Below are 20269 nucleotides of genomic sequence, written 5' to 3'. Positions count from 1 at the left end.
TTGGTTTTTTTTTTCTTATTTTTTAATGATTTATCTTGTGTTTAGTTCCTAATATGATTAGGATTGTGTTTTTATTGAGTTTTTGTTGATATATATATATATAAAATCTGTTGGTTAATTCTTTTTTGTTAATTTGATAGCTGGGTTATTTTGTTGTATATTTATAAAACTGCCTTTTTTTTTATTACTCTGTTAAAATGTATATATTGTTAGCTGGGTTGTTGATAGCTGTAGAAAGCAGCAAACAAAAAAAGAAAATTAATTAGGCAGTGTAAAATATATATATACATATAATATTTCTTTTTGCTCTCCTTATAATGCATTTTGTTAGCTGGATTGAGTTGGTTGGTTTTGTCTTAGATACTTGTTTATGTTTTTGCAAATGTGAAGCATCAGAATTTTTCTCTGGTTTTGAACATGACCTTGGCTCTGAATATGGCCTTGGTGCAGTAACTGATTAGCTGGGTTGTTGTGATTAGCTGTGTTATCTTGTTAGCTGGGTTTTTATATATATCAAGTTTTAAATATAAGACTGTGATTCTTATTGGTTGGCTTTTGTGTGTTTATGGGCTGAGTTTTTGTGGCAATGTTGCTTTTTTTTTTTTCTTTTTCTTCATATGCCTCTGTAGCTTTTGTTTGGTTAAAATGGGTAGAAAATCCACAGCCCGTAGACACCCATACTTTAGAGGTCAGTCTAGTAGGCAGCCTCCTAGGTCTCCCTCCTCAGACCCTCCTGCCTCTCCACCCTTTGAGTTTCCTGTAGTCAGAGAGGGTGATCCTGCTTTTTAGCCTTTTTCTCTCAGGTTTGTTCATCCTGGGAGAACAGTTCATCCCAACAGCATTCGGCTTTTTCGTACTCAGGGTTTCCTAGAGCCCTTCATTGTCCAGGGATGGGAGCACCTTCTTATCACTCCATCAGACACCCATCCTAGGATTGTTAGGGAGTTCTATGCAAACCTACACACCTTCACCCGTCACACTCCCCCTCACCTAGTCAGTTTTGTAAATGGTCAGAGAGTTTACCTCACTCCTGACATCATTGCTCGTCACCTAGGTATCCCCAATTCTGGGGCTGTTGTCTCTACCACTCATAAGTGGATCACTGGTGAGGTCTCTTCCCTTCACCAGACTAGGATTATTTCAGGAGACGTAGATCGTGAGGAGCCCTCTAAGCTTAAGGCCTGTGACCTCAACACTCTCCCTAAAGTTGTTCACCACATAGTCACCTATGAAATTCTCCCTAGATCAGGTCATAGGACTGCACTCTCCTACTCTGACATGTTTGTAGTATCTTGTCTGCTAGAGGGTCGAACCCTTAACCTGCCACATATTATGATTCACTCTATAGCAGACTCCCTTAGGCTGAGTCGAGGTTGTCTCCCCTTTGGCCGTCATCTTACTCTTCTTCTCCGAGCCCTAGGGGTTGACCCAGGCACAGAGTCTGCCTTACCATTGTCTAGTGAGTACATCCCCTACACTGAGGCTACCCTCCACCATATGGGTCTGGTTAGAAGAGGCAATGAATTTTATAATTCTAGGAGAGATTTTGCAGCCCGCAGGGCAGCCCACGAGGCAGCACAGCCACATGATAGTTCTGATGAGGAGTCAGATGATGTTTCTCCTGCTGACATTGAGACAGAGCGAGCTCCCAGAGGCGATACCAGTACCGGGCGGTCCACCGAGCAGGGTACATCTTCTCGGACTGTATCTGATCTGTATGATGCCATGGGTCATCTGGAGCTGCAGGTTGCTCAGATGTCTGATCGCCAGACTCAGATGTCTGATCGCTAGATTCAGATATCTGATCGCCAGACTCAGATGGAGGAGCAGTTAGCACGACTTACAGACCAGCAGCAGACCATGATCGAGCAGCAGAGACAGATTTTGGACTTCCTTCAGCAGTCATCTGGAGTGCCACCTCCTCAGCCTCCTCAGTGACATATTTTTTGTTGTTTCTCTAGTTGTTTTTTTTGTTCTTTTCCTTTTGATATTGTGGTATTTTTTTTGATGATGTCAAAAGGGGGAGAGATAACATTACTTGTGTACATATTGGCTATTTTTATGCATATTGGCTATTTTTATGGATATTGGCTATTTTTATTTGACTCGTTTGGATTAAATATTTTTCTCTCTTGGTTTGTGGATATTGTGTGTATTCATTTGAGATGCATTTTTGTTGGGACTCATTCATTCATATAGGATCCATTACATCTCATAGCATTGCATTGAGTCAAAACCTCCCTTATGTGCCTTCTTACTTTTTAAATATGGCATAAAGTATTTTTAACAGGGGGAGCACATTAAGGGGGAGAATTTTTTTAAAATGCACACACTACACTTATGATTATTATCCTAATGTTTACCAATTGTTTGTCATCATCAAAAAGGGGGAGATTGTTGGACCTAAATGTCCTAATCCTTGTTTTGATGATTAATAAACAATTGGTGTGCTACTAATTATTTCCAAGAGTGTTTGTATTGAGCTTGCAGGTCCCTTATTGAAACAAATGATATTGCTTCAGTCACAAAAGTGAAAAGTGCCAAATATGGAAGCATACCACAAGAAAGGGATAATAAATTATTTTTGTTTATGCTTTGTTATATTCTATTCATTGTGAATTTCAAGTAATTGATTGTGATGGCTCAAGGTTCCTTCTTTTCTAAAAGTTCTTTTAGATATGGCCAATTTTTCTAAGTACTTGACTTTTAGGGATCAAAATGAAATTTTCCAACAGAAGTGATTTTGAAATTATTTTTCATCAAAATGAAAGTTCTAAAAATATAGGTTATAAAAATTCAAACGGATTGAAAAATGGATTTTTGTAGCCTAAGTTATGTTTTTTCAAAGTTTTAAAGAAGGATTTTTTGTGCCCCCTAAACACAACCTTCGGCTTCCGAAAGTCAGGGACAGAAACGAAAGTCCCCTATGTTCGGCCGCCGAACATTGACTTTCGGCCGCCGAAAGTGGGTTTTTCAACCAGCCCCCAAAGTGTAACCTTCGGCTTCCGAAAGTGAGGGACAGAGACGAAAGTCCCACACTTTCGGCCGCCGAACATTTAACCTTCGGCCGCCGAACATTTAACCTTCGGCCGCCGAAAGTGTGTTTTGGGTCTGTCTCCGAAGCCTAAAGTTCGGCTTCCGAAAGAGAGGAACAGAGACGAAAGTCACCCAAGTTCGGCCGCCGAACTCTGACTTTAGGCCGCCGAAAGTTCTTTTTTAAAGGAATAGTTTCTTCACCTCAAATGGTTCGGCCGCCGAACTCTAAGCTTAGGCCGCCGAACCTGAGTTTTTCTGGGCACGGTATAACGGTTATTTCTGAACATAAACGGCTCTATTTGCATTTAATGCATCCCCAACGACCATATTTATGATAGAACTATAAATACAACTTGCTTTTGATGTTAAGGGGTTACAACAACCATCTAAGCAAATATTTATTGAGATTACAGCATTTTTCATTCTCTCTCTCAAAAGCCTTGAGCCAAAGCATTGATTTCTTGAAAGCTTGTTTTGAGTTGTAATTGGTTGGCTCTTCTGAGTGAGTAAAGGTTGTTGAGAGATTCTGTTGTTGTGAGTGTGGCATTGAGCAAAGAATTGCTCTAGAGTGGAAAAAGAGATTTGTAAAGAGCAAAGGCTTGCTCTAAGATTGTAAGGGTTTTGATCTTCACCCAAAGAAGATTTGTTAGTGAAGTTGAACTCTCAAGGTGGACCTTGAGGAGAGGACGTAGGCTTGGATAGCTGAACCTCTATAAATCCTTGTGTTGATTTTTCTCTACCTTATTCTCTTCTAATTTCTTGTCTTTGCCATTAAATTTTTTATAAACCCAATTCACCCCCCTCTTAAGTTGCCTCAAGGGACAACATAATATATATAAACAAAATTTCAGTCTTATATTTTTAAAATTTTGATATTTTTTTATCACGTTAAATATGTTTATATAATTTTTATTTAATATATATTTATATAAATTTAAAGAACTAATTTATTATAATAATTTATCACGTTAAATATCTTAATATAGCTATTGCTTCATAATCAACTTATTTTTGCTATTCTTTGCATCTCTATATAAAATTTATAAAATTTACCTAAAATCAATAAATATAAAATCTCAATAATTAAATATGACTAAGGAATTATTTCTTTTAAAAAATATTTTTACACTAACAAACCTAATTATAAACCATTAAAATATACTATAACAATTAATAATATGTGATATTTTTCTAATATTATAATAAAAAATTATATAAATTTAAAAATTTAATTTTAGCAATTTTAATCCGAATTAAAATATTTTCGAATTAAAATATTTTCGATCAGCATATATAAATAAATTTTATTATTTTATTTTTAAATTTTTTATATTTTTTTATGACGTAATTTTCTTTAATATCTATTCATATAAATTTAAAAAACTAATTTATTATATTAGTAATATATATTCATATAAATTTAAAGAACTAATTTATTATATTAATTTATCACATTAAATATCTTTGTATGGGCATTGCTTCATAATAAACTCCTTTTCCTATATATCAATTTATTTTTATTTCTCTTTGCATCCCTATATAAAAATTACAAAATTTACGTAAAATCAATAGATTTAAAATCTCATTTAATAATTTATCACTAAGAAAATTATTTTTTTAAAAAATATTTTTACTATACTAACCTAATTATAAACCATTAAAATATACGATAATAATTAACAATATGTGATATTTTTTAATATTAAAATAAAAAATTATATAAACTTAAAACTTAATTTTAACGATTTCAACCCCACTTAAAACATTTTCAATCAGCATATATAAAGAAAATTCAGTATTTTATTTTTAAAATTTTTATATTTTTTTATTACCTTAAATATCTGTATATAATTTTTATTTAATATATATTCATATAAATTTAAAACGCTAATTTATTTTTTTTCATTTTTATCCCTATAAATTATTTTATCAGAAAAAATATATAATATTCTTTTAAAAAATATTTTTATAATATCAACCAAATTATAAATAATTAAAATATATAATAACAATTAATAATATCTATTATTTTTTAATATTACAATAAAAAATTATATAAACTTAAAAACCTAAATTTTAGCAATTTTAATCTCGACATAAAATATTTTCAATTGGTGTAATAAAAAATTTCAGAATTTTACTTTTAAAATATTTATTTTTTTTATCAAGTTAAATATCTCTATATAATTTTTATTTAATATACATTCATATAAATTTTAAGCATTTATTTATTAATTTTTTTTCATTTTTATCTCTATAAATTAATTTATCAGGTAAAATATATAATATTTTTTTAAAAAATATTTCTAAAATACCAACTTAATTATAAATAATTAAAATATACGAGAAAAATTAATAATATGTGATATTTTTCTAATATTACAATAAAAAAATATATTAACTTAAACATCTAAATTTTAGCAATTTCATCCAAATTTAAAATATTTTGAACTGTAATGAAATTTCAACATTTTTTAAAAATTTTTATATTTTTTATCAAATGAAATGTCTCTATATAATTTTTTTATTTATATAAATTTAAAGCACTTGTTTATTAAATATTTTTATCCACTTCAATCCCTATAAATTAATTTATTAATTAAAATATATAATATTTTTTAAAAAAATATTTTAATAATACCAACTTAATTATAAACAATTAATTTATATGATAACAATTAAAAATATGTGATATTTTTCTAATATTTTTATAAAAAAATTATATAAACTTATAAACCTAAATTTTAGTAATTTCAACCCTATTTAAAATATTTTCAATTAGCATATATAAATAAATTTTAGCCTTTTATTTTTAAAATTTTTATATTTTTTATCACGTTAAATATATCTATATAATTTTTATTTAATATATATTCATATTAATTTAAAGAACTAATTTATTATATTAATTTATAATGTTAAACATTACTTCATAATCAACCCCTATCACGGTATACAAGTATAATTAATAATATGTAATATTTTTCTAATATTGCAATAAAAAATTATATTAATCTAAAAGTCTAAATTTTAGCAATTTCATCCAAATTTAAAATATTTTCAATCATATATATAAAGAAATTTCAGCATTTTATTTTTAAAATTTTAATATTTTTTATTATATTAAATATCTTTATATAATTTTTTTAATGTGCATTCATATAAATTTAAAGGACTTATTTATTAATTTTTTTATCACTTCATCGCTATAAATTATTTTATTAAGCAAAATTTATAATAATTTAAATTTTTTTTTATAATACAAACATAATTATAAACAATTAAAATGTACAATAATAAGTAATAATATGTGATATATTTTAAATATTGCTGATAAATCTTTTTCTCCTCCTAGTCCATGATAGATCTGGCTTCCTTCTTGGTCCATCATATGGGTCCATCAAATGGGTCTCTCAATGTTCTATCTGATAAAAGGACCTGCAAAACAAGGAAACACGGTCAGGGGTCTACCGGAAATTCCCCGGTGGAGACCCTCCGACGTTCAAGTCAGATTTCATGAATTAAAGTAGTATATTTAGGCAAGAGTTGCAGAGAGAAAATAAAAATGGAGTCCAGGAAGGAGAAGGAAGAAGAAGCCCCCTGAGCCTCCAGAAGAGAGAGCCCTAAGAAAAGAGAAGACCCCTAGTCTATAGTGCTACCTGTCCATGTCACTCAGGCCCGTACGTACGGACGTGTCAAACCCCTTCTCCATGCCAGGCGGCCATTTAATTCTCCTTGTCACGCGTGCGAACAGGGTTGATGAGTGACTGGGCATGCTTCCCTATTGGGCTTGTGCTCGTATCTGATCTGAATTGCCCTGGGTTGCTGGTTCTGGGCTTGTGAAATCGGGCCGTCTTTCGAGCATATGGTCGACGGGCTTTGGACTTGTGGCCTTCTTTTGGATCCGTCCTTATGTCTAGGCTAGAAAAACCAGGCGGTTATCAATTGCCCCTTTACCTCCTCGGCAATTAGTCCATGACTGGCGAGGGGGTAAATCCTTAAACTCCATTCATGACCGTGTGGCCTGAGAATTGCTCTTGTCGAAAGTGTTCTTTCCTTGCCTTTTTTTTTTGTCTCTTTACTTTGATGTTTTGAATGTATGGTGATATGGAGATGTGTATTCGATGATGAATGATATTTCACCTCGACATGTACCTCATCATTATTTTTCACTTAGACTATCTTCTGGCTTTGTCAATTTTTCTTAATTGATGGACTAGGCCGGCTCTACTGAGACTCTGCTAGTCGAACTGATCCGGGCTAAGAGCTCAGAGTCTGGTTAAGCTTATGACTTGCGAGTTTTTCTTATTCCCATGAGGGCATTTCTGTTTTTAACTCACGATCTCGTCATTATTGCGAGCTCGGATATATAATACCTTGTTCCTCTTGAGATAACCTTCTGGCAGTCAGTGCGGTTTGAGCTGTGTGCTCCACTGGGATAGAGAGCTTGGTCTTTTGTCGTTTTCCTCTTCCTGGGTTATCCTTGTTAAATGTTTGTTTATGCTGAGTTAATCCGAGCTGTGAGCACAGTCCTTCGCCTTCGTTTATCCTTTTATGTGTTTCTGCATTTGTGGGCCTTTTCATAAAGGGAGCTCGGTTCTCTGTTATTTCTTCTATACTTATCTTTGTTCTACTTGAGTGTTTTCATGTTGCGAGTTCATCCGAGCTGGGAGCTCGGCTCTTTGCTTTTTTGCTTAGGCTTTTATGCCTATAGCCTGTGACGCTGCCTGTATCGCGAGCTCGGGAGTTCGGAATTTCACTTTCTTCACTTTTGTGCCCCGAGCTCTTTTGTGAAGTCGGACTTAATTTCTTGTTTTCTTGTCGAGCCTTATATGGGCTATGTCTCAGTCTGACTGCTTATTTGTTCGGCTTCAACTTTTCTTTTATAAACTTGTAGCCTCGCCGGTCCAGATATGAGGCCCCTCCAAGCTTCTGGGGAGATCGACTCTGGATTGAAGAGGTTGGACTATTTGTTTTGGACTTGACCATACTGCGGTTCGATTCTTTTGTATTCTAATGAGTCAGGGCTTTCTACTGCCCTTGAGTGTTTTATGGGTTGTCTGCCCTCGAGCGTTTTACGGGCTCTTGGCTGCTTAGACCTCTCTCTAGGCTAGCTGAGCTGGTTTAGTGCCAGCAATTGATTCTCGAGGTTGATGCCTCTTATGATTGCCCCTCATTCTTTGTTTGGTTATGTATTTTGGTATGCATTTTGCTTAGGATTCGCCTCGCCTTAATTCGGTCTGCCTATTGGATTTACCAGTACCGAGCTCATTTTCTTGAGATCGGCATGGTGCTTTGGCGTTTTGGCACTGCGAGCCTTGTTTTGGCCGTTAGTAGGTCGTATTGCTACATGATACAGGCGTTGGGGCGCCTTAGTTTAATTTCGTTATATGCTGGCTATTTTGCGAGATCTAGGTCTTATTAGCCTGAATCCGAGCTCTTCTGAGAGGTCGGATTCGAACTCTTTCATTTCTATTCCAGCACCCTCTTGAGGTCAGCATGGCACTTTGGCGCTTTTGGCTATTGTGCGAGATCAAAGTCTCTTTACCTTATGACTCGAGCTCCTTTGGGAGGTTGGAGTTTAGCTTTTCATTTAGGGTCTCGTGCCCCAATCTTTTATATGAGGTCGGAACTATGTTCTTATGAGTTATTTTTGTGTGTTGTCATTGTATACCGCTGTTTGCTGTGAGCATACGACGTCGGAAAATTCTTTGGGGATCCCGGCTTTTGTCGCTTTGGGAGATCTTTGAGATCTTCGCCGGCCGTTTTTTGCTCCGGGAGATCTTTTGAGATCTTCGCCGTTTTTGCTCCAGGAGATCTTACGGGATCCTGGCCGTTTTTGCTCCGGGAGATCTTTTAGATCCGCCGATCTTGTACCTCCTTGAGATTTTGCACAAGATTCGGGCTCTGTGCCTGCCTGAGATCTTTGAGCGAGATTCAGGATTTTTCTGCAAAATAAAAGCTTGCACAGAGCGCATATAACGAGGATGCTCATTTGTTAATTCAATAATATTCATCAATATATAATATGTCGCACATGTCACTTAGTTTCATATTTCGGGTGAACATAAATATTAGCTCTAACTAACAATATTAATTCATGCAATTCAAAAGTTCAATAAATAATATTTGCATGCGTAAATTTCTCCAGGATTTTTTCAATCTATAAAATGTAAGTAATTATCAGGATATCTAAACTCATAGAAGTATATTTTAATTAAATTTAGTCTTACTATTTACATGCGAAGCATGCCTTTTAGTAATCTATGAAATCATTTGTATTCAATAATGTCTAATTAAAAATAATTGTCAATAATTAAAGACATTCTTGAAATTCTGAAGCAAAATAATAAATAGACACAGCAAAGTACAATTTGGGTGACTAGAGCATATATATCATGGGCATTTAAAATAAGTGATTAAGGGCTTGTAACTTTTTCCAACAGTAATAATGCTAATGAGACGTGGCAAGTTATGTGTACCTTACTTCAACATTAATTGGCATAATTATCCAAAATATGGCGAGCAGCACTTTAGATGAGTGCAGGTTCTCGAAGATCGAGTGAGTGCTGGTTCGCGCTGATCCATGGTGTGCGGGTTCACGCCGATCCACTCATGGTGTCTGATCAATGGATTTTCAATTATTCAAAAGACCTAGTTCATCATGGAGGCCATTCTTCAGATCTGGTGGTCCAAAGTTTCCCATCTGATTGTGTAGACCCAGGTAGCCGCTGCTCTGTGAAGCCAGCCTCACGCGGAATCCTCCACTGTACGAGCGCTTGAATACCTTGATTCAAACTCCAGGTCTGGAGAATGGGCGTGCCAGAAATTTAGCCGAGCCCACCATCCCGATTTTACTCAGAGAGAGAAAGAAATTCCCTCTCTTCAGGTGGTGAGAGTCGCTCGCCGCGCCACTAAATCAATTGTGTGCATGAATTTGTGGAGGGGTTATAGGCTGGCCGAGCGTTGACGCTGCTTACTTTGCAGAACTTGCTTGAGCAGGCCTCCCTTTTGGACCCACCCCCTTGGGTTACGAGCCCCCGTCACCTAGCTTGGTTGGTGGCTGGCTGGTTTTAGGTTTCTTCTTTTCTCTTCTTCTTCTTTTTTTTTAGGGCTTTAGCAAAATGGTTGTCGAGGACCCAACCTGTTTAGCCTTCTCTTGAGATCTGCCGATCGGGTAGCATTGTCAGCTTGTACAAAATTCAATTTTGAATGCTTGTCGTCCTGGTTGAAGGCTTGCCGACCTGGTACCCTGACCGACCTGTTGAGCTCTTGATTTTTCGACCTACGTGCTTGACCGTACAGATTCCTCGATGCCTCGATCAAGCGTCCTGGTACTAAGGCAGGCCTGTTCAATCAAAGGTTGAAGGATTGCTGACCTCATAACCCAACTGACCTGTCCAGACCTTGAGTGTCTGATCTACGTGCTTGACCACGCAGATCAGACAATGCTTTGATCAAGTGTCTTTTCGATGCTTTGTCCAGTGAAACCATTGATGGTCCTACTAGTGGTGCTTGATCAGTCGTCCTCTCGACGATCAGACGGACTAATGCTGACTATGCCGACCGGGGTATTTCAGCTCACCTCGTCTTCAAGTGGGGCGACATACAGAGTCCAAGTTCATCCACCTCGATCAACCCGGACATTTGATCATTTCTTATTGTCTCCATGTTGTCCCGATATTTGAGGGGCGCTGCTGTGTAATCAAGTTAGATGACTATGGATTGTGCCCTACTCGACCTGAAATGCTAGTCCGACCTCGCTTATTTTTATTTATTAATTTTTTCTCTAACTTGCTGATCTGGGACTTTACAGCCGACCTGCACATCTCACATTTACAACATATACACGGCCGACCTCACAATTTCAATAAATATACACATCATCTGAAGTTTCACTTCGTCAGATCTCAAAGAAAAGGTTAGTAGTAATAAAATTCAATAAATGTTAAAATAAACTATCTAAAAGACTATCAAGATATTCGTGAACCAGCTGGATCTTTCTTTTCAGCTAGGTTATTTAGCTGGGTTATTGTAAATCTCCAGCTTTCTTTTCGCATAAGGTTTCATACCTTCATGTGGATCTCAATGGGTGGATTTAGGAACTCCGGTGACGAAAAGATCTCCTTCGTTTCGCACAGACGGCGCCATTTCATAAATCTTTTTCTCCTCTTAGTCCATGATAGATCTGGCTTCCTTCTTGGTCCATCATATGGGTCCATCAAATGGGTCTCTCAATGTTCTATCTGATGAAAGGACTTGCAAAACAAGGAAAAACGGTCAGGGGTCTACCGGGGATTCCCCGATGGAGACCCTCCGATGTTCAAGTCAGATTTCATGAATTAAAGTAGTATATTTAGGCAAGAGTTGCAGAGAGAAAATAAAAATGGAGTCCAGGAAGGAGAAGGAAGAAGAAGCCCTCTGAGCCTCCAGACGAGAGAGCCCTAAAAAGAGAGAAGACCCCTAGTCTATAGTGCTACCTGTCCATGTCACTCAGGCCTGTACGTACGGACGTGTCAGACCCCTTCTCTATGCCAAGCGGCCATTTAATTCTCCCTGTCACGCGTGCGAACAGGGTTGGTGAGTGACTGGGCCTGCTTCCCTATTGGGCCTGTGCTCGTATCTAATCCGAATTGCCCTGCGTTGCTGTTCTGGGCTTGTGAAATCGGGCCGTCTTTCGAGCATATGGTCTGACGGGTTTTGGACTTGTGGTCTTCTTTTGGATCCGTCCTTATTCCTGGGCTAGGAAAATCAGGCGGTTATCAATTGCAATAAAAAAATTATAAAAACTTAAAAATCTAAATTTTAACAATATCAACCCGACTTAAAATATTTTCGATCAACATATATAAAAAAATTTCATGAATTTATTTTTACAATTTTTATATTTTTTTATCAAGTTAAATATCTATATATAATTTTTATTTAATATGTATATAAATTTAAAACACTAATTTATTAATTTTTTTTTCATTTTTATCCCTATAAATTAATTTATCAGGCAAAATATATAATATTTTTTTAAAAAATATTTTTACAATATCAACCTAATTCTAAACAATTAAAATATACAATAACAATTAATAATATGTGATATTTTTCTAATATTGTAATAAAAAATTATATTAACGTAAAAATCTAAATTTTAGTAATTTTATTCAAACTTAAAATAATATTTTCATTGAGCACATTAAATATTTTTATATAACTTTTTCAACGTATATTCATATAAATTTAAACAACTTATTTGTTAAATTCTTTTATCCACTTTCATCCCTATAAATTAATTTATCAAGTAAAATATATAATAATTTTTAAAAAAAATATTTTTACCCCAACAACCTAATTATAAACAATTAAAATATAGGATAACAATTAATAATATGTGATATTCTTCTAATATTGCAATAAAATAATTATATAAACTTAAAAATATAAATTTTAGCAATTTCATCCCCAACTTAAAATATTTCCAATCAACATATATAAAAAAATTTCAGCATTTTATTTTTAAAATTTTTGTATTTTTTATCACGTTAAATATCTCGATATAATTTTTTCAACATACATTCATATAAATTTAAAGTATTTATTTATTAATTTTTTTATCCTTTATTAGATAAACGGTATAATATTTTTTTAAAAAAATATTTTTACAATACCAATCTAATTATAAATAATTAAAATATACGATAACCATTAATAATATGTGATTTTTTTTAATATTGTAATAAAAATTAATATAAAACTTAAATTTTATAAATGATTTAAATATACTGTAACAATTAATAATATGTGATATTTTTTTAATATTGTAATAAAAAATATCACTTAATTAAATATTAGTAAAGAAATATATTTTAAAAAAATATTTTTAAAATACCAACCTAATTATAAACCATTAAAATAATATGTGATATTTTTCTAATATTACAATAAAAAATTATATATTTTTTTATCACATTAAATATTTTTATATAATTTTTTCAACTTATATTCATGTAAATTTAAACAACTTATTTATTAAATTCTAAATCACTTATTTATTATTTTTTTTTATCCACTTCGATCCATATAAATTAATTTATAAAGTAAAATATATAATAATTTTTTAAAAAAATATTTTTACAATACCAATCTAATTATAAACAATTGAAATTTACGATAATAATTAATAGTATATAATATTTTTCTAATATTGCAACAAAAAAATTATATTAACTTAAAAATCAGAATTTTTGCAATATCATCTAAATTTAAAATATTTTCAATCATCATATATAAAAAAATTTCAGCATTTTATTTTTAAAATTTTCATATTTTTTATCACATGAAATATCTCTTTATAGTTTTTATAACGTAGATCCATATAAATTTAAATTATTTATTTATTAAATTTCTTTTTACCCACTTCAATCACATTAAATATCTCTATAATTTTTATAACGTGCATCCATATAAATTTAAATTATTTATTTATTAAATTTCTTTTTACCCACTTCAATCTCTATCAATTAATTTATAAGCAAAATATATAATAATTTTTTAAAAAATTGTTTTTATCGTACCAACCAAATTATAAACAATTAAAATATAAAATAACAATTAATAATATGTGATATATTTTTAATATTATAATAAAAAATTATATAAACTTAAAAATCTAAATTTTAGCAATTTCAACCCAAATTAAAATATTTTTAATCGGCATATATAAAAAAATTTCAGCATTTTATTTTTAAATTTTTCGTTTTTTATTATGTTAAATATCTCTATATAATTTTTATTTTATATACATTCATATAAATTTAAAGTACTAGTTTATTAAATTTTTTCCTTTTTGTTATCTCTATAACTTAATTTATCAAGTAAAACATACGATAATTTTTAAAAAAATATTTTTACAATATCAACCTAATTATAAACAATTAAAATATACTATAACAATTACTAATATGTGATATTTTTCTAATATTACAATAAAAAAATTATGTTAACCTAAAAATCTAAATTTTAGTAATTTCATCTTGTTGAACGATGGAATCTGTGAATGATTCAGTTGTTGTGTATTCTTCTCTGAAAAGGAGGTTATATATAGATATATTTACAATACAAAATCAGGAGAGAAAAAAGAAGGAATCCTATTCTAAGGAAATAAAATAAACATGTACACAAAATAATATATATCAGATCTGTTAGTTATACAAATCCCTATGATTACGTAATTTACTCCTAATTAGGTAGTTCATGGACCATCATTCAAAACCTTTGTAATGCCGTAGGCATGGAAAAACTAAAAAATGAAAACATTATTGTCCAGTTCTTTGACAAACATCCCAGGATCAGGTCTCCAAGCAATGGCCATTGTATGTTGGAAAGCATCAAAGTTAACAGCCCTATCAGAAAAGAGACGACCCACTACGCAAAATCTCCATTCTCCGTGTTGCTCTACATTAGTATTGTCATATCCCTCACCAATAAGGACCCTCCCTTGTAATCCCGCCTGATCTAATTGGGCTGTAAGCTGTATGATCAAATCATTAGCACTTGGTGGTTGAGTCATGCCGAAAAAAGAAAAAATAAAATTAAAAAAAAAGATGAAACTAGAATGATTGAAATTAGGATTTAAAAATGATGAAAAGAGAGAGGGACAAAAGAGAAATATAGAGAATAGAAAAATGATAATGATTAGATCTGTCATAACAATCATTAAAGAACCTTGTATTTACAAGAGAAAAATGAAACCCCATAGCGGGAGAGAGAGTATACATATAATATCTATAATCTACATCTATCTATCTATTTAGTAATTCTATAATCTATATCTATCTATTCTATAATTTTTATTCTATTTATATTTAAGTTTTATTTTATTATTATTTTAAATTAAATTCTAAAAAATAATTTAATAGTTAAAAATTATTAATTAGTTATTAAAAAATATAAATTTACAAAATAAAATTTTAACCGATTAAAGTAATTTATATTTAAATTATAATTTGTTAAAGATTAATTTTAATTATTTTATATTTATGTTAAATTTATTTGAAATACACTTTATTGTTTTCTTTTATAATTAAATATGAATTTTAATTTATTTTTTAGGACTTTTATTTTATTATAATTATTTGTTATTTAATAGTTTGAAAAATTAAATGGAAGCTTATATTTTTGAAAACAAATTATAGTATGATAATTATATTAAAAGATATTTTATTTTAATATTTATAAATTAATTTTAAATAAAAAATTATAACTTACAGCTAACAATTTATACTATATAAAAGCAGAAAAAAAAGGACAATAACTATTTTGATTGATTCAAAAATAACATAAGAATTTATTAATATTCTTAAAAAAATTTAATTTAATATTAGGTTGATTTTCTATTTAAATTAATTATATTTTATCAAATTATTTATATTTAAATTTTATTTAATCAAAAATTAATTTTAATTATTTTGTATTTATGTTAAATTTATTTGAAATACACTTTATTATTTCATTCTATAATTAAATATGAATTTTAATTCCACGTTTAGGAATTCTATTTTATTATAATTAATTTTTATTCAATGATTTAAAAAATTAAATCGAAGTTTACATTTTAATATTTATAAATAGAACATTTTCCATTTAAAATATCTATCTCAAAGCAAAGTAGGTATAAACCTATTTAAATGAGAATTTATTAAAATTATACTTAAAATTAATTTGTATATAATAATTAATTGATAAATTCTATATATGAAGTATTCTATTAATATGCAGGATTAAATTTAATTAATTATTTAATTTTAATTAATTATTTTAATTTTTATACTTAAAATATTTTAAAATTTATATAGACTTAAAATACTTAATTCTATTTATAATTAAGTTTTATTTTATTATTATTTTAAATAAAATTCTAAGAAACAACTTAATATTTTAAAATTACTATTTAAATAAAGATTTACATATAATATTGATTAAAATGTCAATTATTTACTTTTTTTTCCAATCTGAATAAATCCTCATTCTATATATTAATAAACAAAATATGTATACTTTTAATTAGTATTTATAAATTTAATAAACTAAATCTATTAATATATCAATTCTTAATTAACTTTTAATATGAAACTACAATTTGCATATCTATTTATAGCAACTAAAAACTTATATTATTATTATATTAACATTCTATTTATTCACTATTTTCTTTAATTTAAAATAATGTAAGAATTTATTAATATTATAAAAAATTTAATTTAATGGGTTAGATTGATTTTCTATTTAAATTAATTATATTTTGATGATCTGAGATCCAGAAAATAGGGTTTACAATAGGTTCTGTAAAACTGGAAAAACTTCTACATAGAGGAGAATATTTCCCCTTTTATATGTTTCCTTTTGTCTGCTAGTGACGTGCTAACAGAACGTCTATCATTGGTCCACCTGTCCCTGCTACGTTGATACGGGCATACGAGGGAATCAGATCTCTGCTCTATGCGTAATGGCCTTTGATTCTCCCTGTTCGTGTGTATATGGACCTACAAGGCAGGTGGATGAATCTTCCTCCTGATTCCGGGCTAGGCCGGAAGATAGGAACAAAGCTGGGCCCAAAGGGGGCCGGCCCGTGGAGCAGTGAAGGCTGGGCCGACCTGGCTGAGAAATTCAGAGGGGGCCTGGTATCGAGGATCGAATGGGCCGGACCTGTCAGTGCAGAGGATGTGTGGGCTTTCGGATGATGAGCCTTTCTCGCGGGCTTGGCCTTTGACCGGGGTGGAGAAACCCAGCGGTCATCAATTGCCCCTTTACCTTCTCGGCAGTTATTGCCCCAACTGTCGAGGGGGTAAACACCAAGGATCATTATGACCGCGCCTGTTTGAATTCAGCTTGCTCCATAATGCCCTTTCTAATAATTATACCAAAATAAACTCTTCTCATGCAATATTAATTACAACCCACATATCTATTATGTACATGCCATATTTATACAATTTTCTATATGTCAAGTCTCAATAGTGAGAAAGGAATCGCGAATGAGTGTGTCTTGTTTAGTAATATTTTTTCGGAGCAATGGGATAAATATTCCAAATCTTTGAGGATTTTAAGTTTTAATCCAAAGGTTTTTTCCTATCGAAAATTCGGCACCGTCTCCTCTATATATTGGTCCTCATTCCATTTGTGAATGATAAAATTTCAATTCAGTGAACTCTCAATCTTAACTTTCCTAAACTTCCTTCAACCACAAACACAATTTTCAAATCAAATCAACACTTCATAGATACCAAGTGTCAACAATGAGAAAGGAATAATGGATTGAGTGACCACATTATTTATTAATATATTTTTGGATAATGGCATAAAAAATTTAAACTTTTAAAGATTTTTTGCATTTTAATTAAAAAGATGTTACTTGTTACAATAACTTAGAATTTAAAAACATTTAGCAATTCAATTCAAATTTGAAATGTAAGTGGGAGAGCATTTGCCGGTGGCTAAAGTAACGTTCCATCTGTATTTTTTTATTACTTAACGGTGGATCATACGCTACACATTGAATAACCAATGTGAGAAATTAACTGCAAGTTAATGGTAAAAATCCAAGTTTGGTGTTTAACTAACCTGACTTAAAGTCAAATTTGGAAATTGTTGCCGGAACAATTCAACTATGCTTTTCCTAAGCGAAGCAACGCTATAGTCTCCAACATCTAGAGAGCTCAAATCATAGCCGTCTCACAACCTAGGATCCTTAGTCATCAGCACCACCGCCGGTGCAGTCTGTGCTACGTGAGTCACCTTTCGCTCCAAAATTACTGTCAACATTGTCTTCATATCAAATTTACCTATGGACACCACCGTCGCTCCCATAGTTAAAGCCCTCACGAAATAACATAAACCATAAACATGAAAATAAGGCAAAAGGAAGTTGCAGCTGCCATCCAGGTCGTGTAAACCTCATGACTTACAGCCACTATACATGTGAAATTTCGATAAGTCAAAACCACTCCATCAACTCGACCAGTAGTCCGTGAGGATAGAGACATCGCAGGGTCCAATCGGTAAACCTTCCCTCAAGTACGATTGTTTTGAGATTAGGAATTATACGAGCAGCATTCGACGTTACGAACACAATTGCAGGTATTGACAGCTGAATTTGGTGGAGAATCTCATGTTTAAAGATAATTGATTCTTAAGGAGACCTAACGACACCGAGAGAGAAGATACAGAAATAAAGAATCGAAAGGTGAATAGAGTTAGGAGAAAGAACAAAGGCAATATCTACTTTTCTGAAGCCAAAATGGTGGTGAAGCGAGAAGTCTAATTTTTTGTGCGAAGGACGAAGTCGGAAAAATAAATTCGACAGAGAGTGACGGCATCGAAGAGAGCGTTTTATGTTTTTCTACACCAATTAAGAATTTTAACTTAACAAACCAAGGATTAATATCTCACATTGGTTATCCAAGGTGTAGCGTAGAGTCCACCGTCAAGTAATAAAAAAATACAATATGGCCTGCTACCGATAGATGCTCCCCCACTTTCAATTCAAATTTGGAAAGAATCGCCAAATATTTTTAAATCTTAATTCATTGTGCCAAGAAATAAAATTTTGGATTTTTTATGCCATTATCCTTTTTCCTTCAAGCAACAATTTAATTTAGTCTGCTAGTGAATGAGGATTTGGGGTAGCTGCGACACTTCGTCTATGCCTTATAACTTCTAATGCCAACTTACGTTTTATATCTAGACTGTGACACTGCCTTTCAAGTGTTGTTTTATATCATAAATTACACCTATTGGCATGCCAATTGCCTTTTTTTGACAAGCTTTCCAAGTTATTCATTTTAGGTACTTCAGTATGCTCCTACTCTATGTTATAGTCAAGTTTTGCAATATTAAGGGTCTAATTCACTCATGGTCTCTTTATGAAAATTGCTCTCCTATATCTTAGCTAATTCAGTGATTTCTTTTGTGGCTTTACTTTTATCTATAATCTTATAAATATTATTATTTGCATGCTAATTATTTTAGTTATACTAAACTTATTAAATTTTCATTAAGTAATTTATTCGACTTGAAAATCTACTAATATAGCTTGAATTTACACCGTTGCTATTTGCTAATTAAAGTCTTAACATTTATTATCTTTGGACCGCACCCGAAGGCTGCCTACGTACCTCCAATAGAGGATCAGGTCTACGTAGCTCTTAACAATAGATAATAACATAAAGTTTATACTAACATAATTTATTCTAGCTAATAATCAACCACATTATCACATTATATTTAGAATCCAGTAAATAACTAAGAAAACATAAATAATTATATTTTCATAGCTATATTTTGCACAATATTATTAAGAAACTAGATATCAATATTCAAAACATGTATATATATATATATATACACACACAAATTTATATATAAACAAATATCAATATAATCATCAATAATAATTACTTGTACCGATTAAAGCGTTTAAAATCTAATTATATCACCAATATAACAGATAAACTTTTAATAAACAATAACTATCTAAACTAACCCCTTAATCATACCTACCATCTTATAACTATCACTTATTTTATGTGTGTATTCTTCTTGTATCTTCAATCCACTTTTACATAATGTTTAGCTAATTAATCTTTCTTTACAACCCTTCGATTTTGTATTATGATAATTCAAATTTATTTCCCTAAAAGGTTATGACTTTGTTTCGATATCAAACAATCGTTACGCTAAAAAGTGAACAAGAAGATTGGTCACTGACACGTTCTAGCCTATTTCACCCACTCATGGCTCTCCTTTTTTCATTTCTCTTGTATTATAATATATATAAAATGCCTCCTTTTAATTACAAACAACACAAAAAACAAATATGTTTTTCGAGTACATTGTCGCTATCATAGAATTTTTCTATACCTTATTGCTGATGTCTCTAGTATTTTATTTTAAAAGGATATAAACTTTTATTAGAAGTCACTTCATAGTAATTAGAAACTTGTCATGAAACAACTGCATCAGATATAAGGCATCTACCATATCCTAGCAGATTCTTAAAAGTGATGCACAAACTTTCCAATCAATGCTCCAATGTACATAATGTAATCTGCAGCTTACAATACACACATTTGCAGCATTGAATAGATTATTGCGATCACGACTTTTATCTTCTAATACATGTTGAATGTCAAATAACATTCTTAGCCAACTTACAAAAACCTATAGTAGAGTTATATCCTGA

General features: G+C 31.5%; 1 long non-coding RNA gene across 4 annotated transcripts in view; it reads right to left on the bottom strand.

The window, feature by feature from the left end:
* The window catches only part of LOC122723533, a 43259-nt gene that overhangs the window by 13923 nt on the left and 9067 nt on the right, over positions 1 to 20269 (bottom strand). The window contains exon 4 of one of the 4 annotated variants that reach the window (XR_006350465.1): positions 11631 to 11778. The exons of 1 other annotated variant lie outside the window; for it this stretch is intronic. This is a non-coding gene — a long non-coding RNA (uncharacterized LOC122723533). Of the gene's footprint in view, positions 1 to 11630; positions 11779 to 14204; positions 14561 to 20269 lie in introns of those variants that run through there. 2 more of the 4 variants (XR_006350467.1, XR_006350464.1) reach the window with 2 other exon arrangements.

This window comes from Manihot esculenta, chromosome 4, assembly GCF_001659605.2.
Source record: "Manihot esculenta cultivar AM560-2 chromosome 4, M.esculenta_v8, whole genome shotgun sequence".
NCBI classification, from domain to species: domain Eukaryota; kingdom Viridiplantae; phylum Streptophyta; class Magnoliopsida; order Malpighiales; family Euphorbiaceae; genus Manihot; species Manihot esculenta.
The sequence above is the reverse complement of the archived record's forward strand: the minus strand, read 5'-3'. Positions and strand labels throughout refer to the sequence as shown.